At 43.5% G+C, this 21,805-nt stretch overlaps 1 pseudogene; it reads left to right on the top strand.

The window, feature by feature from the left end:
- Positions 1 to 778: 778 nt before the first annotated feature.
- LOC132590341 (U6 spliceosomal RNA) lies at positions 779 to 879 on the top strand (annotated as a pseudogene).
- The last annotated feature ends 20,926 nt before the right edge of the window (positions 880 to 21,805 follow it).

Here is a 21,805-nt window from a genome sequence, read left to right as displayed (position 1 = left end):
TCCCATCTTTAAAAGTTCTTCTGTTTATTCTTAGTCAAATAAGTAGCTGATAAACAAATAGAGCTGAGATGAATGTGTACTTCGCAGGGTTTTCTTTTGTTTTTTAAAGCAATAAAAATTATTCTGTTCAGTGAAATTAGGCACTCCTTGTGCTAATGTTCAGTTGTTTACAGCATTCTTACTTATTCACTTTTACTTCTTCATGATAGTAAATCTCATGCCCAATTTAGTGTTTTATCATAATCCTATATTTGCCAGTCACTGAGGACTTCTTTTGTAGCAGGAGCACGTTTGCATATTAGGCCACATACTGCTGTTGTAGCCAATCCTCCAAGAGCTTATAGTAGGCCCTGTAAGGAGAGCCCTGTAAGCTCTTGCAGGATTGGCTACATCAGGGAGGTGTAGCCTAATATGCAAAGAAGTTCCTGCAACAAAAAAAGTCCTGTCATAAGATTAATCCAGGAGGGACAAACTAACATGTGCAGAAGGAATTCACAAAATTAAATATTCCTATATACTGTGACCAAAACCAGGCCTCGGATTCAGTGGGAGCTCACAGGACCACAGCTCCTGGACTTTTCTGAGAGTTCCACCTCCTCCTTCTGAGAGTTCCACCTCCTTGTCCGTTGAATAGTATGTGCAGCAGCATAACAATCCCTGAATGAGCTCCACCACCTATTTTTTTACAAAATGACCGCTGAGCAAAACTATAAAATATCTTGCACTACTGTACAATCAAGGATGGCACATGAATTCATGAAGCATTCCTTATTTACATGCTTTCTTTGGCAATACATATACTAAAATTGGAATGATACAGTAAAGATTAGCACGGCCCCTGCACGAGGAAAGATATAAAGTGCATGTTGACAGGGTAATGGTGGGAATTCTTTAATAATTAAGATGGGAATGTTGGTCCTCATTTGAGGGAATAGATTTTATTTATGCTCATTTAATTTTATTCAAATTTTCTATTATAGATTAATAACATTAATGAACAATGTGATTAGAAGTCATTTATACATAATACATGTATCTCATCTCCATATCATTGTTTCCATTTCAATTTAATTTATGCTACAAATTCTGTTCCAGTGCCCCTAGAAATATTTCCCACTGATCATTTTCACAAATTTCCATTTTTGATACATCAAAGTTCAGAAAATAAAGACCTAGTAATATCTATAAATACATTTTGCTCATATTTATTCAACTGCTATAATTACTTACTCTAAATCACCCTCAATATTATTCTATTCTTCCCTGGAGTTTGTACATGTTGAATCCTTGTAGAAAATTCTCAAGTGTCTTCTTAATAACATTTATCTGTACTTAGTAATTGCTGAGCCAGATGGTATAATATTTGGTTCTTTTCATCTTTCTGCATAAAGACATCACTTTATTTCTCTTGCTCTGGTTTTGGGTCATAATAATGTTACAGGAGCATATACTTATACAATTCTAGTCAGTTTTCACTTGGTATCATTTATTCAGTGCTTTGCTCTACTGAGTTCCTTAGTTTTTTTGGGGTTTTTTACTCCCTTCATTTTAATGTGGATTCCTTAAGAATGTGCCCACACTATTTGCTAGCATTTGGGCATCCCTGACCTAAAGCCAGGTTCAGAGAAGGAACCTAGTTACTCCATATACTGTACATCATAGCCTGTACACCAAAATGTATGAAGATATGCTGACTAGAAAAAGCATCCCCTGACTCCAGTCAATATGCAGTTGATAGAGTTCCCTCCCCAGCCCCTAGGACTGGTAATTTCTGTAATTGCTTTAGATATGCATCATTATGTGTTTACTTTGAAGCATAATCCTAGGCAGGTTTCATTAGAATCCTACTGAGATAAGTTACTCCCAGGAAAGTGTTCCTAAATTTACATTGTTACCCCTCCCTATCAGTGGATATAAGGTTTACTGACTCAAGTTTATTACATCAACAAGTTTATTACATATTTATTATTTTCCCCACAAGGGAACAGATTGCAAGTAGGAAGTAGGTCTTTCTGACCTCACTCTGAATTGACCTCATTCTGAATTGACATAAGTAGATAAATCCTATTTGTTGCTTATTGGAAATCATCATTTGCAATCCACACTTCTTGTCTTCATAGAAAGACCAATAAATTTGTTGATCTTAAAGGTGGCACTGGGCTTAAAAAATTGTGGGAACAGTTCTGCATGCATAATTGATATGCATTTCAATGAGATTTAAATGTTACCTGCTGAATTGTGATTAATGGCATCTATTCTAAAAGAAGAATATACACTGAATATATTTAAAAAAAAAAATTTGCAGTGGTTCGTGTAAATTGGTAGTATCCTGCCAGAGACTTCATTCGAAAAAGGGGAACAATACAATGGATTAGGTATCCAAACCATGGAGTTGGATCCAAAGGTTTATTTTACTGATGGCAGAAGACCTTATATTCATAGAAAGACCACTTTTGATCCATTGTTTGGAACCAACCCTACTCCCACACACAAACACACACCGTTCAAGCAGGTTATTAGAGATACAGTTTAGGGCTAAGGAGGAAGCCCTATTCATATAAATATTCATATAAAACTTCTTAGCCAACCTATACTTTTCTATACAATCACTAGACTGAAGGAAACAACAATGTCAATGTAATGTACCATTGTTATCAAGGAAATTACCTGCTCCTGAAGAATGCAATTAATGTTTCTCATTAAGTTCAGCATGACTGTCCCTGCACCAGACAACTTGGATCCACTACTAACTATCCCCATTTCTGTAGTTAATTGACACTGCATGGTGGATTAAAAGGAAGTCAGAATATGCATATAAATGCTATCAATTACCTTAATTGTTTTAGACATGTGCAAAACAAAATTGCTCATATCCAATAATGAAAATGTGTCTTATTTTATTCAGCAATAATTAGAGATAGTTTAATAACTCAAATGAAAATGTTTACCAAAATAGAGAAATCACATTAGACAGACAAATATTGAATACTTCAATACACTTTCAAAGAAAGTAATAAGATGCTTGGGCTGAGGAACCAGAATAAGCAAGTGAATGTACTTAACTTGCCAGTATAAAATAAAAGATGATTAGGAACATTGCATTGGAAGGGAAGAAAACCAGAATCTTTCACAAATGCTGCCAGATCTGGCCTAAGAAGATATTTTAAAAGAGGCACAGTTTCATTTCTTCTAAATGGAAAGTCTGAAAAAATGGTAATGGTTGTTTGAAAACCTCTTCTGTGTGCAAAATTGGTTTAATTTGTTCTTTAAACTCCAGTTTTCAACTACTTAGTGCTGGAAAAAAATGAAGTCTTTAACCTAAACTGTACACTAAGCAGGATAGCTACCAGCTGTGCTAAGTTATGCCAGTTGATTGTTGCAGTAGCAAAAATGAATCAGACCAAAATGTGTTGCAACTAGAGCTGGATGAGCATTTGAGTTCTAAATATATGGTTATAAGGTTAACTGTTTGAAGTGTGTGCTCTTTAGTAGACAAATTCTGCCAACATCACAAAAATATGAAAGTATGGAAATTTGTTAATGTAGTTTTATTTCCATAACATTCTTCCAGAGCAGTAAATGTCATCCTCTTTATCTCAAGTTTATGTTCTACATCTGTCAGTTCTTCGCTATTATAGAAAAGGATTACAGGCATTTAAGTCATTTACAGTGCAGCCCTAAGCAATGTTACATCCATCTTAGTACATTGAAATCAGTGAGTTTAGAAAGGTGTAACTCTTCTTCAGGAACTCCTTAGACACTCATTTAAAGGTAAGCAATAATAACGTAGAAGAAGAATATTCTATGTCAAACACAAGCATATAACAAAAAAAAAATCAGGACAGTTGTTGAGGACAATTAGTGAGGTTGCTGTTCATGATGCTTTGTTTTATGAGGAATATGGGCATTAGAGGGTTGTAAACGATGTCTTCAATATTAAATTAAAAGACTTGAGTATGGCTCAGATTTTATTGAGCCAGAGTATGATTCTTTCCTCCACTAATTATTGATGCTCTAGAAGCTGTGGCCCTTACTCCATTCAGCTTTTCTCCAGATCTAGTGAGCACTGAATCTACCTGCTACAAACTAACATATTTCAAAATGCTTCCACATTTAAAAATCTGTTCCTCACCTTTTGCAAAGTTTACTTCCACATTTTCAAAAGAAAGAAGAAAGCCTGCAGGCCCGTACTCCTCCCAGAGGCTGGAGGTTCAATTCAGCTGTTTCTCAAGATTGCCTGGTTGGAACTGGGTTTTTATTCCAGGAGGGGGGACAAGTGGGAAGAGCCACCAATAACCTGGAGCAGGGAAGAGATGCTACCCCAGGCAAGGACCCCCCTGCCCCCTGAGCAACAGTGTGCACATTGCCGCCACATGCTGCCTCTTTCTCCTTGCAAGAAAAGCCAAGCTCATTTGAAAAGAAGGTGGCCCACTCTCACTTTCAAGGTGAGAGCAGCCGGGCGGAGTGTGTTCTTCTCCGAGCCCAGTTTTTCTTGTGAGGGAAGCTGGGCTTGGTGGAGAGCCCCACCGACACACCGTCCAGCCGCTCTCAGCCGAGAGTGGCAGGGAGGCGGCACCCCATAGGCAAGGTGGTGCCCCAGGCTGACACCTACCTTGCCTACTCCAATGCGCCAGCTGTGGGTCCTGCTGCCTCAGCCAAGGACCACCACCACCACCCCTCACGGCAGTGCACACATTGCTGCTGTGTGCCACCTCTTTTGTCTGCTGAGGACCCAGGCAGGTGAAGGGTGCAGTGGGGCACCTCTCTGCCACTCAGATGCTGCCTTCCTTTGCAAAGGAAGGCAGCCTCTGAGTGGTGAGCACATCGCTGCTGCCTCTTTTGCCTGCCTGGGACCTGGGCAGGCCCAGTGCTAAGGCCTCAGGCTTCCAGGCTGGCATCTGTCCCATGCCCCCCCCCCACCCACACCTGTCCCATCACCACACTTTCATCCACAGGAGAGCAGGCTGTGCAGCATGGAAGGAGGGCTGGGCATGCTCCAGCTGAGCCAGGCCTGTGCAGTGCACTCAGGTGCAGGGCACCTCTGAGAGTGCACTGTAGAAGCATTCACCTTTGAGTCATGCTCAGAAAAGCTGTGCCGATGCCCTGCCCAGCTGTGTTTGCCTTGAAGGTGAGACCAGCTGGGTGGAGTGCATTCTCCTCTGAGTTGGGCCTCCCTTGCAAGGGAAGCCTGAGGAGAGCACACACCAACATGCCTCTGAGCAACACACCTAGCAACTTTCTGAATTATTGTTCTTGCAAGCGAATGGTGGATGGGGCTTCGGGGAGGAGTTTGAGAACTCGGAGGGAAAATTGTACAATTATGAACTTAGATCTGGATGTTCAGGAAAACTCCTGTTCAAAAGTACTCTTGTAAAGTGAAAAACAACTCTAGGGTGAAGCCATTTTCACTGCCCATTCAACAAAATGAGTGAAGAGGCCTTTGGAAAATACAAAGCAAGACATAAGTGAAGAAGATATGCAATGTAGATGATCAAGTGAAGAAGATATGCAATGTAGATGACTTTAAAATGAGCACTGAGAGAGGATCATCTGCCAAGTGTAGAAACAGCCAAAGTGAATATAGAAGACTTATAAAAATGCAAAACAAGACAGAAGTGATGACGATTTGCTATGTAAATGATTACTTTTAAATACCCTCAAAGACAGGATTTTCTGCCAAGTGTAGAAACAGCCTGTCTTTCTAAATGTTAACATGCATTATTTCCAGGTGAAACTTGTGGTATAAGAGGGATCTTAACACTTCCAGGAAAATAAAAGAGCTTGGACAGGTAATATAATATAATGAGATTTTATTGGTGCATAAGCTTTAACTTCTCTCCTCTTATCGCATTAAGCAGGGGTCATTTTGTAGAAAAAAGAGGTGCCGGAGCTCATTAGCATAACTCATTTCATGTGCCACACACCCCTGACATCACCAGAAGTGTGTCAGAAGAATTTAAAGAAAGAAAAATGAAAGGAAGGAATGAAGATATACAGAATGACAGAAAAAGACAGAAAGAGAGAGACAGAGAAAGAATGAGGAAAGAAAGGGAGAGATAAAAAAAGACTGAGAGAGAGGAGTGAAAGAAAAATGAAAAGGAAGGAACACAGAATGAAAGGAAGACAAAGAATAAAAGAAAGGAAGGAAGTGAGAGGTAGGAAAAAGATGAGGAAAGAGGTGTGAAAGAGAAAAATGAAAGTAAGAAGGACAGGCAGAGAGAATGAAAGAATGAAAGAAAAAGCAGAAAGACAACAGAAAGAATGAGAGAAAGAAAGGAAGTGAGAGGTAGAAAAAAGCTGGGGAGAAAGGAGTGAAAGAAAAATGAAAGGATGGAAGGAAGACAGGCAGACAGAAAAATGATGGAAGACAGTAAGACAGAAAAAAAAATTATAGGAAGAAAGGCAAACAAACAGAAAGACGGGCAGGAAGGTAGACAGTCATTAGAATCCTTCCTTTTAGTCCCTCCCACGTGCAGGTGGAAGGAAGTGAAAAAAAGCCTTGCAATGACTCTCTCTCTTAGTGAGCAGCTCAGCAAGTCCACCCATCAGTTGCTCACTTTAAAGGGCTGTCAGCCTTTAGAAGCCTCCCTTTTGCTCCCTCTCACTTGCAGGTGGGGAGAAGCAAAAGAGAGTCTTGCAATGGCTTCCTACCTCTTAAAGTGAGCAGCGGAGTGGGTCCACCCATCAGCTGCTCATTTTAAGGGGCGGATAGTCATTAGAAACGTTCCTTTCACCCCCTCCCTCGCTGCCAAGGGCAGGGAGCGAAAGAGAGTCCTGCAAAAAATATACCTCTGCTTTCAAAGTGGTAGTGTGGAAGGTCTCCAAGAGTGTCAGGAGCCACACTGGAGCTTTCAGAGCAATGCTCCAGAGAACTCCACCCCCAACTGAGACCTAACATAAAGAATTTCCAGAATGTACCCCAGCACAGAAAAATATTGAGAGCATATAGCTTAGCCCAACTTATATTAACTTTGCCTACATCCAAGCTGTAGTCTTGCTATAAAGCAGCATACAGCAAGCAAAAGAAAAACACATAATTTCCCCAATCTTCCAGGAAGGGTAGTGAGGTGTATCCAAAGATGGACAAAGATGATGATGGAAAGAGGCCTTACCTCCAGCAAGATGGATACTTGAAAGAGAAGAAATTAGGGAAAGAGGCTTGTATCCTCCTTCTCAGATTTCCTGTCAATTCTTCTAACCCAGGGGTGGCCAAACTGTGGCTCAGGAGCCACATGAGGCTCCTTCACACATATTGTGCAGCTCCTGGAAGTCAAGGAGGAACTTGATGCAGGCTTACTCTCATGCTTAGTATTGGGACCCCAGTCACCCTCTGAGTGCTGACCACAGGTAGACACAGGCCTCAGATTCCGTGGGAGCTCACAGGAGCACAGCTCCTGAACCTTTCTGAGAGTTCCTCCTCCTCCTTTTGAGACTTCCTCTGCCTTGTCCATTGAATAGTAGGTGCAGCTGCATAACAATCCCTGGATGAGCTCCACCACCTATTTTTCTACAAAACAACCCCTGGCTAGGCAACTATTTCTGCTCTGTGTGAAACAGGAAAGGAGGGAAAAATAGGCAGGCTTGCAAGCTCTTCTCCTCCACCACAGGGGTCACCTGGAGATCTAGAGTGTGGAAAGAGCACAAGAGCTGAGGGAGTCATTGGAAGTAGGGATGGAATTAAAGAGAACTGTGCAGGGCCCCCCCTTAGTTTCATAGCTCTTGTAGGAGCTGCATTTACTAACCTCAGTGTCAAGACAAAGAGAGATGCATAATGATGCAAATTGTGGTCAGTGATTTATATTGTACACTAACCCTAAACCCATGCTTCACTACAACATTTAATTACTTTTTTATTTTTGTTTTTCTTAGGAAGTGTGTTTTGGTTTTTGAAGATTTAGAAGCTCAATTGCCATACTGACTGTTATGAAAAATGCCTATTCTGGTTTAGAGCTGACTTCCCCTTTTGGTCGCCACAACTCTGTGAGGTAAGTTAGGCTGAATGTCTGTGAGTGGTCTGAACTCACAGTGTGGACCAAAGCAGGAGGGAAGCAACTTCAGTAGGGTATAATGACACCCTGCAAAACAGCTATTTTGTCCAGAGGAGCTGATCTCTGCCATCTAGATAGCAGTTGTAATTCTGAGTGACAGAATCATAGAGTTGGAAGGGTTGGTAGTTACCTGGATCCTGCTTTTTCCCCTTCTTGAAGATGGGAACAACATTCGCCCACCTCGAATCTTCTGGCACCTCTCCTGTTCTCCAAGATTTCTCAAAAATAATAGCCAGAGGCTCAGAAATTACATCCGCAAGCTCTTTTAGAACCCCTGGATGCAATTCATCTGGCTCCAAGGACTTAATTTCATTTAAAGGAACTAGGTGTTTATGTACTACCCCTATGCTGATCCTAGGTTGGAACTTCATGCCCTCATTATATGTTCTGTTTATGCCACGTTGAGCACTGTTTCCCTCAGAAGAGAAGGCTGAGGAAAAGTAGGAATTGAGCAGTTTCACCCTCTTTTCGTTACCTGTTACAATTTCACTTTCCTGCCCTTGCAATGGGCCTACCATATCCTTGCTCTTTTTCTTACTCTGAACATAAGAAAAGAACCCTGTTTTGTTGCTTTTAGCATCTTTGGCTAGCCTAAGCTCATACTGAACTTTGGTTTTCCTAACTTTTTCTCTACAAGCACTGGTGATTTCTTTATATTTATCCTTGGTTATAAGGCCCTTGTTCCAATTCCTAAAGGAGTCTTTTTATTTCTCAAGTCTTTAGAGAGCTGTTTATGGAGCCACCTTGGCTTCTTTAGGCTTCTTCCATTTTTTCTTCTCATAGGAATTGTCTGTGATTGTGCTTTCAGTATTTCATTTTTTAAAAATTCCCACCCCTCTTGAACCCCCTTCTTCCTAAGTATTTCTGACCATGTGATTTTACCCAGCATAATTCTAAGTTTGTTGAAGTTTGCCTTTCTGAAGTTCAGCCTATAAGTCTGACTATGTATAGCTTTTCCCTTCCCTAAGACTGTAAATTCCAAAATCACATGGTTACTACTGCCCAGGGTGCCCACTATTTCCACTTTTTCAATCAATTCTTCCTTGTTGGTGAGATCCAAGATAGCAGATCCCCTTGTTTCCTTCTTCACTTTCTGGAAAAGGAAGTTGTCAGCAAGACAAGTCGGGAATGTATCTGGCCTTTCATTTTTTGCATAGTTGGACTTCTAACAGATATGCGGGTAATTGAAATCTCCCATGGTCACTGTGTCCCTTCTCTTGGATCTCCAGCCGTTACCTGGAGTGTGGCAACAATGGTTCCCCAGGAGGAAGTGGCTGGTTTGGAGAGTGGAGTCTATGGTATTGTACCTGAGTTCCCACTTTTCCTCAAACCCCACCCTCCCCAGGCTCCACCCCTCAAATCTCCAGGAATTTCCTAATCTGGAGTTAGCAACTGTCTTTCCCAGCAGCAGTAGCAATGTTATTACAAAGACAGAAATTCCCTGAAGAGCAGCCATTTTCTCCAGGGAAGCTGATTTCTGCCATCTGGAGAGCAGTTGTAATTCTAAGTGATCTCCAGCCCTCATTTGGAGAGTCAAACCAAAAAGAGCCACATGGAAAGGAGACTGGAGAACAAGATGTGACGCTCCACATGAAAAAAAAACCTCTTGACACTTTATATGATCAACTGTAAAGTCCTTTATAATAAAGTTTCAAATATGTTCCAATTTTTTTTTAGCTTCTTGTGTGTGGAAATCAAATTGTTAATAGGTATGTCAAGTACAGAGATTCAGAAAAATATTATATCTGTTCTTTACATCTCTTTATTTGCTTTTCCCCAGTAGTGGTAGCTATTTCTCTCACTTTTCCCCATTCCCCTTTTTCTGACATGTTTTATTTACACTTGTCTTTTGGTTTGTTTTAGTTTTAAACATTTTTATTTTATTGTTGTATACACCAACTACATTCATACCCATTATAGTTTGAATGAGAAATGTATTTTCACACACAATTTAGTTACATTGAGTTTAGACACAATTCAAGGGATTGTCCTCTTAATCCAGTGGATTCATCCTATCAATTTGCAAGCAACTAAAAAGAAATACCATTTTTAAAAATATAAGCTGTTGTAAGTGGTGGGCTTAAAGCCCAACTACCCTGGCGTAGGAAGGCAAGATAGAACAAAAAAGGCTGAAGTGTGAATCCAAGCTGTCACTGCTACCAGCCCCTTTACTATCCCATTGGCTAGAAACCAAGAAGCTGTAGCCGATGTAGGCCAAAGTACTTGATTTAGTTTGAAGCTCCTGAATTCAAGAATACCGTAAAATAAAGTGATCAATTAAAAGCTTGTACAGGAATATACAATGAACAATGAGAATAAAAATAAAAAAGCTACATCAATAAACTATGCAGTTTCACAAACATGGGTTTTAAACTAGACGTTACCTTGACAAGATTGAGTTTGGGATAATTCCAAAATTCAAGCAAACAGGTGCCTGGCTGTGCTGGTCCACCCAAAACCAAAGTGTTCCAAAATGGGCTGTATTTCAGTAAAAAAATTAAAAACAGAAGGACTAAAAAAGTCAGAAAGGTAGAAGGGACAAACAGAATGAAGAATCTTTCCTTTATGCCTGGTGGAGTGCACTGACATGATTTTGGCTAATCAATCAAATGTAGGCCAAATAGGGTTACCAGACCCTCTGGTGGAGGCAGGTGTCCCCCAGTTTTGAGTGATGTTGAGTGGGGGCATGCTCTGGTTTTAGGGCAAAACTCCATGGTAGAAGTCTACTATAGAGGTTCTGCCCATAAACTAGAACACTCTTTGGTGTAGTGGTTAAGTGTGTGGACTCCTATCTGGGAGAACCGGGTTTGATTCCCCAATCCTCCACTTGCACCTGCTGGAATGCCTTGGGTCAGCCATAGCTCTCGTAGTTGTCCTTGAAAGGGCAGCTGCTGCAAGAGCTCTCTCAGCCCCGCCCACCTCACAGGGTGTCTGTTGGGGGGGGGGAAGGTAAAGGAGATTGTGACCGCTCTGAGTCTCTGAGATTCAGAGTATAGGGTGAGATATAAATCCAATGTCGTCATCATCATCATCATCTGATATCCAGGAAGACACCCCTGTACTGATTTCCAAGCCATGCACCCCTGGAATGTGATATTGCAATGTAACCCTAGAATATTAATATGACACAGCAATGCCCATTTGAATTGGAATAGTCTCTCTTGCACATAAGGGAGAAAAATCCAATTCCTTCTTGGCCCAAGGCAGGCTGGAATGTGGTTCTGGTTCACAAGCCAGACAAACATGATGGCCAGCTGAAAGGTTAAGAAGCATCCATCTTTCTGCTCCTGGGAATGAAGAATTCCAGGCCCAGAGAGGGACAAATGGTGAGCAGAGCTGTAAAAATGCCTTCACTCTTTTGGCAACCTTTTAAATCCTGTTATCAAAGCATAAAGAAATAAGTGGACCAGCGACCCCGCAACACAAATAAATGGCTTGTGTGTGTATGTATATATATATATGTGTGTGTGTGTGTGTGTTATTCTTCAGGGCAAGACAGCAAAAACACAAAGGCTAAGGGTTAAGTGCTCATCTTGTTGTGAATGTGTGGTATACTTGTAACTGATCTCACATTTTTTGACTTTCAACAAAGTTTCTATTTTTCTTTAATCACAGCGAAGGCCATCAAAGTCAACCAGTCTCCTGAATACCTGATGGATGCCTATCCATGTTTGACACTAAGGGAGAAATCTCTCACTTTTTGGGAGCTTCAAAGGAGTCAGTTTGGGAAAACAGTACCATAAAAAGTCATTTGGCCAGTGTAATTAAAATTCCTATGTTGGGGTATGGATATATGACACGAATGATCCCTGATTGGATATTCCACATATGACACTCTGATTTTCCATTGGTGTGACATTCTGCCTCCTCATTGGGTAATTGAATTGCTTGATGTGACGTAATTTACCCTAGAAAACAGGAAAACCCACCTGTCAGGTTAGGAGCGGAGTAGGAGAAGAGGAGAAAAGGGGAAAAAAGGAAAGAAAAGGGAATTCCTCTATCCTCTCCTTTCCCACCCCTTCCTACCCTCACCCCCCTTCTTCTCAAGAGAAATCTCCCTCCAGAGGCCTTGCATTTCCTCTGACTGAGCCTACCCTGCAAGATCTTGGTATTGTATCACCTTCCTCCATCCTACTTATTCAGCTAACCTCTTGTATTCCTCTTGTATGCTTGAAATTGTTTGATTGGGATGTAACTATTGGAAACCCTATAATAAAATCCATTATTAACCAAAGGATTTTCAGTGGTCTATCTCCATAGACATAGACAGAGATCCTGTTCACCTCACCTCTCGTAGACTCACCATTTTGAGCTAAGAAATATTAATATTCCCCAATAAAAAGTTAGTTGAGGTGTAACAGATCACTGCCCCTAATGTGTCTATGTCACTTCTGGGTGATGTAGGCATGTTGTGTTTATTTCCAGCTTCTTCCCTCCCCACTCTCAGTAAGTTCATTCCCATCCCCAACCAGCTGGTTTGATGGATCTGGCAACCCTAAGGCCCAATGATGTAACCTAACTGACCATTGGTGTTATTGACCAGTGATCCAACCAATTAGGTGTATTTGCCATTTAGCTTCTGACACACAACCAATTAAGCAACTTTCACAAAACTTTGCATTAATGAGATGGCCAACTTAAGTAGTTTTGAAACAGTTAGGGTGATGATGTACTCAACAGCTGTAAATATCTCCCATTCAATATTCTACTGTGAATATACTCCCATTCAGCACCTGTGAATATCTCCCATTCAAACTGGAGAGCCAGTTTTGTGTAGTAGTTAAGTACATGCATTCTAATCTGGAAGAACTGGGTTTGTTTCCCCACTTCTCCACATGGAACTGCTGGAGTGACCTTGGGTCAGTCACAGTTCTTCAAAGAACTGCTCTCTCAAGAGTAGTTTTTGAAAGAGAGCCTCACCTTCTTCACAGGGTGTCTGTTGTGGGGAGAGGAAAGGAAAGGAGACCGAAAGCTGCTCTGAGACTCTGAATGAAGGGTGGGGTAAAAATCCAACTTCTTCTTCTTCTTCCCTCTGAACCACAGTCAGCTCAACCTTGTTATCCCAGGGAGCAGAAAAATTTCATTTTATTTCTAGGCCCCAGCCTGAACCATTGTTTGAATTTTGAAAAAGATACTATGAAACAGGCCAAGTATCTTGACATAGATAATGGAAATTTCTCATGTTTAGAGTAAGCACAGACAGATGCTTGGCAATCCACAAAAAGTAATTAATGGAAACATAACATGCATTATAATTAGAGAATCCTAGTGTATGAGTCCACTTTTTCACATCTAAAGGTCAATAATGTAGGGATGGTGGCTCAGTGGTAGAGCATCTGCTTGGTAAGCAGAAGGTCCCAGGTTCAATCCCTGGCATCTCCAACTAAAAAGGGTCCAGGCAAATAGGTGTGAAAAACTCAGCTTGAGACCCTGGAGAGCCGCTGCCAGTCTGAGTAGACAATACTGACTTTGATGGACTGAGGGTCTGATTCAATATAAGGCAGCTTCATATGTTAATATGTAAGAAGAGAAATAATGTAAGAAGAACACTGAATCAGATCAGTGATCCATCTCTTCCAGCATCTTGTCTCACAAAGTAGTCAAGGAAGTGGCAACACAGTAAACAATTGGCAGAAAACCACAAAGGGAACTGCGCTAAAAATCAATGCTTTAAGAACAATAAAGTATACTTCTCTAATTGTATAGAAAATAATGCATCAATTTTTAAATTACAAAACATTCCATCAATAATGAATCACAAGAGAGGTGCCACACAAACACAGAAGAAAATATTTCACAAGATGGAAGAGGTCTATTCAGATCTTGTGGACTCCATGCCTTTATCTGCAGGCAAAAATACTTTCTTACCTTCACTGAATTTAAAAGTAAATAATAATAATAATAATAATAATAATAATAATAATAATAATAATAATAATAATAATAATAATAATAATAATAATAATAAATTTTATTTGTACCCCGCCCTCCCCTGCCGAAGCAGGCTCAGGGCGGCTAACAATACGATGACCAATGGTGCACCAAACAATAAAACAGTTACATTAGAAACATTAAATTAAACATAGTTAACCTTAAAAACCTGTTAAAACAATTAACTAAAACATATTATAACACTATCCTTGACGCTCTTCTAGTTAGTACTGATGGCGGATTTTCTTCGTTGTCAGTATAATTCAGTTATTCATAAAAGCTAATTTAAAAAGGGTGGTCTTGCAGGCCCTGCGGAACTGATCAAGGTTCCGCAGGGCCCGCACCTCCTCTGGGAGTTGGTTCCAGAGATATGGGGCTGCGGCCGAAAAGGCCTGAGAGCGAGTATTCTGTAGTTTAATTTGTCTTGGCCCAGGGGTAGTCAGTCTGTTCTTTCCTACTGACCTCAGTGCTCTCTGGGGTTCATACGGGGAGAGACGGTCCTTCAGGTAGGCTGGTCCTCGGCCATAAAGGGCTTTAAAGGTGATAACCAGCACTTTGTACTGGACCCGGTATACAATCGGTAACCAGTGCAGTTCGCGTAGCCCCGGCCGTACATGTTCCCATCTTGGGAGACCGAGCAACAGCCTGGCCGCCGCGTTCTGCACTAGCTGTAACTTCCGGGTCCGGCACAGAGGCAGCCCCATGTAGAGGGCGTTACAGTAGTCCAATCGTGAGGTGACCGTCGCATGGATCACCGTTGCTAGGTCCCGACGCTCCAGGAAAGGGGCCAGCTGCTTTGCCTGCCTCAGATGGAAGAATGCTGACTTAGCAGTGGCTGTTATCTGGGCCTCCATTGATAATGAAGGCTCCAGTAAGACACCCAGACTCTTCACCTGCTGCGCCGCCTTTAGCTGCACACCATCGAAGGTCGGGAGGGATATTTCCCCCCCTGGAGCGCCGCGACCCACACAGAGAACCTCTGTCTTTGCCGGATTCAGCTTCAGCCCACTCAGTCTAAGCCACGTTGCGATAGCCTGTAACGCCCGATCCAGGTCTTCCGGGGGGGAGGCAGGCCGGCTGTCCATTAGCAGATAGAGCTGGGTGTCATCTGCGTATTGATGGCAACCCAGCCCAAACCTCCTGGCAATCTGGGCAAGGGGGCGCATATAGATGTTAAATAACATCGGGGAGAGGACTGCTCCCTGAGGCACCCCACAATCTAGTGTGCGCCTCTGGGATCGTTCACCCCCGATCGCCACCCTTTGTCCCCGACCCATGAGGAAAGAGGAGAGCCATTGTAAAGCAGACCCCTTAACCCCAATGTCGGCGAGGCGGTGGATCAGTAACCGATGGTCGACCGTATCAAATGCAGCTGACAGATCTAATAACATCAGCACTGCTACACCGCCTCGATCCAGTTGCCGTTGGAGGTCATCTGCCAAGGCGACCAAGACCGTCTCCGTCCCGTGGCCCGGTCGGAAGCCAGACTGGCACAGGTCTAGGACAGAAGCGTCATCTAGAAATCTCTGTAGCTGCAACGCCACTGCCCTCTCGATGATTTTACCTAAAAATGGTAAATTAGACACCGGTCGATAGTTCGCCAATTCGGCCGGGTCTGCTGTTGATTTTTTCAAGAGGGGGCGGACCAAGGCCTCTTTCAGAGGCGTTGGAAAACGCCCCTCTAGGAGGGATCTATTTATGATGTCCCGTAAAGGACATCTAAGCTCCCTCTGGCAAGATTTAATCAGCCAGGAGGGGCAAGGGTCCAGATCACATGTTGTTGGGCGAGCAGCGGAGAGAATTCCATCAACTTCTTCCAGGCTGAGTGGGTCGAAGTGGTCCAGCAGTAAATCCGAAGACAGGCGCGGAGCCTCAGTCTGACTTACTGTATCTAATGTGATAGGTAGGTCTTGGCGGAGTGATGAGATTTTATCTGCAAAATATTTCGCAAATGCCTCACAGCCTATCTCCAATTCTCTAACATTTGGTTTGCCTTGTGGCAGTATTATGAGATCTCCAATTACCCTAAATAATTGTGCTGGGCGCGAATTTGCAGATGCAATCTTGGCTGCAAAGTATTGTTTCTTTGCAGTCTTGACTGCCATCTCATATGACTTCATAAACGTTCTATAGGATGTTCTCGTCACTTCGTCCCGAGTATGCCTCCACCGCCTCTCTAGTCGTCTGAGCCCTTGCTTCAGCTGGCGTAACTCCAAGGTATACCATGGAGCCAGCTTCATACGAGGGCGCAGAGGGCGCCGGGGTGCGATTTCGTCGATGGCCCTGGATAGCTGATCTTGCCAGACTTCCACCAGGTCATTGAGGGAATCGCCAGTGGGCCAGGGGTCCCTCAGGGCCGTTTGGAACCGTTCCGGGTCCATCAGGCCCCGAGGGCGAGCCAAAATAGGCTCTCCGCCCATACAGGGTTGGGGCGGCATCTCCATACGGGCCTTAAGGGCTAGGTGATCCGACCATGGGACCGCTTCATCTGCGATATCGTTCACCAAAATCCCAGATGCAAAGATCAAGTCTAGTGTGTGTCCGGCCTGATGCGTGGGTGTTGTGACAAATTGAGAGAGTCCTAGTGTCGCCATGGAAGACACTAGGTCCATCGCCTGAGTGGAGGCCGTGTCATCGACATGGACATTGAAGTCACCCAGGACCATAAGTCCTGGGCTCTCCAATGCCCAGCCCGCCACTGCCTCCAATAGTGATGGTAAGGCGCTGGCTGGTGCGTTAGGCGGACGGTACACCAGCCAGATCGCCAACCCCTCTCCAACATCCCACCACAGACCGACACAGTCGATGCCATCGATCTTTGGGGCCGGGAGAGCCCTAAAGGAGTAAGCCTCCCGTATGAGTAATGCCACCCCTCCCCCCCGCCCGTTACTCTGTGACTGGTGAAAGACCGAGTAACCTGGGGGGGTCATCTGGGAGAGAGCTACTGTCTCTCCGTCCCGCACCCAGGTCTCGGTCACGCAAGCCAGGTCCACGTCCTGCCTAAGCAGGAACTCCTTAAGGGTCGAGGTCTTATTATTGATGGACCTTATTATTATGTGTATATACTTAAAAGTAAAGATGAGACTCTTGCCAAGTTCAAATGCTATATTAGTGCATTTTAACTTCAACCTGTCTCTGGACTGGGTATAGTTAGATATGGAAAGAAGAAGAAAGGAGAAACAAATGTATACACCAATACTATCATAGAATCTTGAGTTGGAAGGGAGCTTCATGGTCATGTAATCCAACCACTTGCACTATGCAGGAAATTCACAAGTACCTCCTCCAACGTGCCTCCCTGTGCCCAATTAGGGAGAATTTTAATTGGCTATAAAATTGAGCTGTTTTCTTCTACCTGTCTGAATATGACATGGCTTATGTGAGAACCTGACCCCAATCAGTTCAGAGGAAAATAAAAGTAATGGTCAGAAAACTGTTACTAACTGAAACCAGTAGCGGAAAATGGATATTGTAATAAATTAATATCTTTAAGGCCTAACATAAGAACCCAAAGCAATGTTTTGAAAGAAACATAAAGAAAAAAATTGTGTATAACATTATGAATCATAGCTCCCACATAATAAGGAATTCGTGGAACTGGCTACATTGTTTTATTTTTGCATCGATAGCTGTATTTCATTTTCTTTCTTTCTTGTAAATGTGAGTTAACATAATACAAGTAAAACATAAGCATTTGTGAAGTGATCCATCATCATTCTTCCTTGTCTACCCCTCTGCCAGAACATCTTTGTGTTCTGTTGCCACTAACAGTGGGAGAGCAGGGCTGCCAAGGTCACTGAGGTGTTTCCCAATTAACACTTCAAATTACACTTGTGAGGTCTGAGCCTCTCTGCTCTCCTCTCAGCTGTCAAAACTGCTTGGAAAAGGACTGTCAAGGAAAAACCTGCTGAGATTTGTCTGACCTTGGGTATCATTGGTGATGTGGATGTGTTTTAAAGTGTTCGGCGGAGTAAGAAACAGTTTATTTCACAAACTTTGGATGTAGATGACATTGATGCTTCAGAACATGACCCCCTTCCTATTTAACTATGACTGAGCTGAAAGTATTCACTATTTTTGCAAACACTTTAGCAATGCTAATAACAAAGCCCTCATATGCTCACAATATTTTATGTATTTTTTAAAAGCTTATTCATGGAAATAGTCATCCATAATCTTTTAGTAAACCTGGCTGTTCATCCATGTAATTTTATTGTATTAATTTTGTTATATTTTAATTGTTTTTATGCTTGTAATCCACCCTGAGTCCATATGGGGTAGGGCGGAATATAAATCTACTAAATAAAATAAATAAATAATTTCATTCATGGCTCATGAATCATGTCAATTGTAGTGCTGAGATCACCCCATTCACAGATTGAATGGGATGACCCATATAGCCCATGCAAGTAACTAAATGCATGCAAAGGAAAGATTCCTGGTATCTCCTGTTAAAAATATCTGGTAACAGGAGTTTGGCAAGATTTTGGCAACTGAGATTCTATACAGCTGCTTCTAGTTAGAGTTAATACTGATGGGTGTTACTGAGATGAACCAGTAGCTTGACTTGGTATAAGAAAGCTGCATATGTTCACATATTGGAGTGAAACAGAAGAAACAGCTAATGGAAATATTATCAGCAAACAGTATATTAAAAAGAATGTTTGCACAATGCCATTCTCAGGAAAAATATATATTTGCCAATATATGTGATGGGAGGAAGGAAGACCATATTTATTGCCCACTGGTCAGGGCAGATTGAAGTGGGAATTTGAAGGCTTCCATGAGTAGCAATTCATAGAGGTCAGCTTTCAATATTCTCAGGTTTTATTAATCTCACAAGACTGATATGAAATATAGCTGGATATTAACTTTCTCTATATCACCTGTCTGCCTTTACTTTAACATCTCATTGTTGTAGCCCATGAGGGCCAAAGAGAAACAGTTTCTCCTTGTAATATCTTTGTATTCCCCTCTGAGGTAGATGATGTCTTTTTGTCATTAGTTGCATAAATACAGCTCTTACCTGCATAAATGCAATTCTACTTCTAGCTCAGAAGGAAAATAAATAACTGAATGACAACAGGTTCATTTCTAAAGCGGAAGGAAGTGGACTTGCACTCTAGTCTCCTGACATGGAGATTATGAAAGACCATTTTTGGGAGATGGGGGATCATTATAAGTCTGATTTTGTTTGGCAAAAGGCAAAATCCTTTGCTAGTTTCTAAACTACTCTGTGTGCGTGTGTGAAAGAGAGAGGGGGCAGAGAGCTTAATTTTGTTGTTACCTATCCAAACTTCCAAAATACATGGGAGTCCGATCCTGAGAACCATGTAGGCGTGCCTGAGTGTAGTACTAATGTAGGCGGCTTCCAAAGGGGAGAAATTATGCCAGGCGGGGAGGGGGAGTGCAGGTGGATGAGCAAGAGAGAAGCTGTCACCATGGTGATCCTGCCCATGCATACGCCATTGGCCCACTGCTGAGACAGGATGGGGGGAGGGACAGGGTTGTGGAGGACCACAGGATTGGCCAGCCCGTTGCATGTGACTGAAGGGGGGAGGGTTGAAAGCCTGTGCCTGAGAGGCTGTCAATCCCCTTACACCCTCCCACTGTTAGAGACACTGCCTATGGCAGGCAGACGGGCAGAGGAATGCGCAGACAAGCAGGAAGCACAAAGTGCAGGAATTCGCTGCCATAGACAGCGGTTGGAATGTGTGTATGGGAATGAGCAGACCACCAAGTTCAACAGACAACCTCCGCCTTCATGGACTCAGAGACCCACTATGCCGCCCTGACACCCTCTGCTGTGTGCAGGGAACTCCTCCCTTGGGGGCCGCAGAACTCAGAGTGCAAGGTGCCAGCCATGCATCCACTTCATTATGGGTCCCCCGGTTGCACTATGAGCACAACAGCCCTGTGGGATCAGGCAGGCTGTCAGGCCAGTCAGGCTGAGGGATGGCAACCCCCTCCCCTGTCAAGCCACACAGGGGCAGCAAGGCGGCTCATAGCCCTCTCCCTCCCAGAAGCAAGTGCACCCACCCTCCAAGGCATTCCATTGGGAAGCCCACTGACAGAGTGGCCGGGGAGGGGCACAGGAAATGTGTAGCAGATGCCAAGCAGAAGAGACAAAGGAGTGCACAGTCCAAACTTTATAGTGCTGGAACCAAGTGCGACGGTGTTCCAGGTGTGACTTGGCCAGTCTCACAGGGGGTGGGGCTCCACTCGGAGTGGCAGGCAGGAGCAGCTGAGCGAGTAGAGGGGGAGGGTTGGACTGCCACACATGGAAGCCTCTGTGTTGGATTCCCACCTGCAAAATTGAGACAGAGATCAAGAGCACCTGCAGGGGTGGCAGCTGGAGCAGGAGGCTGCATTTCAGCCGGGGGCTCTCTTAAAGGGACAGTCTCTGCCCCACCTCCCCACAGGCATTAAATCAGCTGCCAGATTACCCCCTGCTCCGCTATGGGTGGAAATGCAGCAGAGGACAGACCAAGGTAAGGAGGCTGGCAGCAGCATGGGGGAGGGGGGGCCATCAACAGCCCTCTGCCAGGACCCGCTGCCTTGTGCAAGTGCTGGAGATGCTGGCACACCACCCAGCCTTGAGCAAGGAGAGGAGGAGGACAGTGGGGGTGCACAGTTGCACTTACCCAGGCAAGGACGACCATCCTCATACACTGAGCCTCTGGGGGCTAGGTACCTGTTGAGACCTGGAAACAAGAGCAGTTAGCCCAGGGGAAAGACCTTGCTCTCCCCCTCACAAGTCAAAGATACTGTCTATCTTGCCATTCAGTGCCTATCACCAACGTGCCCATCCCTCACTCTAAGTCCGTGCGGCAAGGAGCTCCCTGGCAGAGCCACTCACCGTGTGGCTTTCCTTACCAAATGAGTCCTGCAAAGCTGGAGCAGATGTATTTCTGGGAGGTGGGGAGCGGCAATCGGGTATTGGGGAGGGGGCTTGCCAAGCCCAGGATGCAAGGGGATTGGTGAGGCAATTACATGGCTCCCTAAGGTGTTTGCAAGCTCCCGTGGTGATGGGGACAAGCATTGTTTCCAGTCTCCATGAGGGCCTATGGGATACGCTGCCATTTTTCTGGGCATAGCTTTATGCCTCTCGGTGGGCGTGTCATGGCCCAAAGTTCTTAGGGAGCCACCTAAGCCTGGCCGCGCCAACTCCACCCCCTCCTGTGCTGGCACGGCTTAATCCCCTGGACTACCACCCTCGCTCGGGTGCAGCCCTCAGGCACCGCTACTCTTGGGTGGGGCAGCACTCCAGTGGGGCAGCGCCTGCATAAGTCCCCTCCACCATGGTGCAATGGCACTTCCACTGGTGCAAATGTGACTTGTGTCAATGTAGCGGTAAGTTCACTCCCACAGCACTTTGCCCCCCCCCCCTCAGGATTGCACTGTAAAAATCTTAATAGTGGTCTCTTTGTTTAATATCTAATTATGAGGAGAAGCAAAATAAAGATTAAGTAATATTGTTCATTTTAATATTAAAATATATATTTAAAAGTAGAAGCTGCCATATTGCCAACTGTATTTCATCAGTTTATTTAATTTATTATTTTTTCAGTATCAGCAATTAAATGATGAGCTCTAGTTTCCAGAACAGAATTTAGTGCATTAAAGAGGACTGGTTAAGTATGATCATTTATGTGGTATCAGATATATTAATGAGCAGGGATAGATTCCTATCAGTAAGGCAGGAGTGAGCTAGGGCCAGCATGACAGCAGTAAGGTATACCCAGTCACTGGCTCCAAGTCTACCAAGAGACTTTCATGATAGAGTGAGAACTATAGTACAACAGATCATCCCAAGTTTTAGTCTT

Source organism: Heteronotia binoei, chromosome 21, assembly GCF_032191835.1.
Source record: "Heteronotia binoei isolate CCM8104 ecotype False Entrance Well chromosome 21, APGP_CSIRO_Hbin_v1, whole genome shotgun sequence".
Lineage (NCBI taxonomy): Eukaryota > Metazoa > Chordata > Lepidosauria > Squamata > Gekkonidae > Heteronotia > Heteronotia binoei.
The sequence above is the reverse complement of the archived record's forward strand: the minus strand, read 5'-3'. Positions and strand labels throughout refer to the sequence as shown.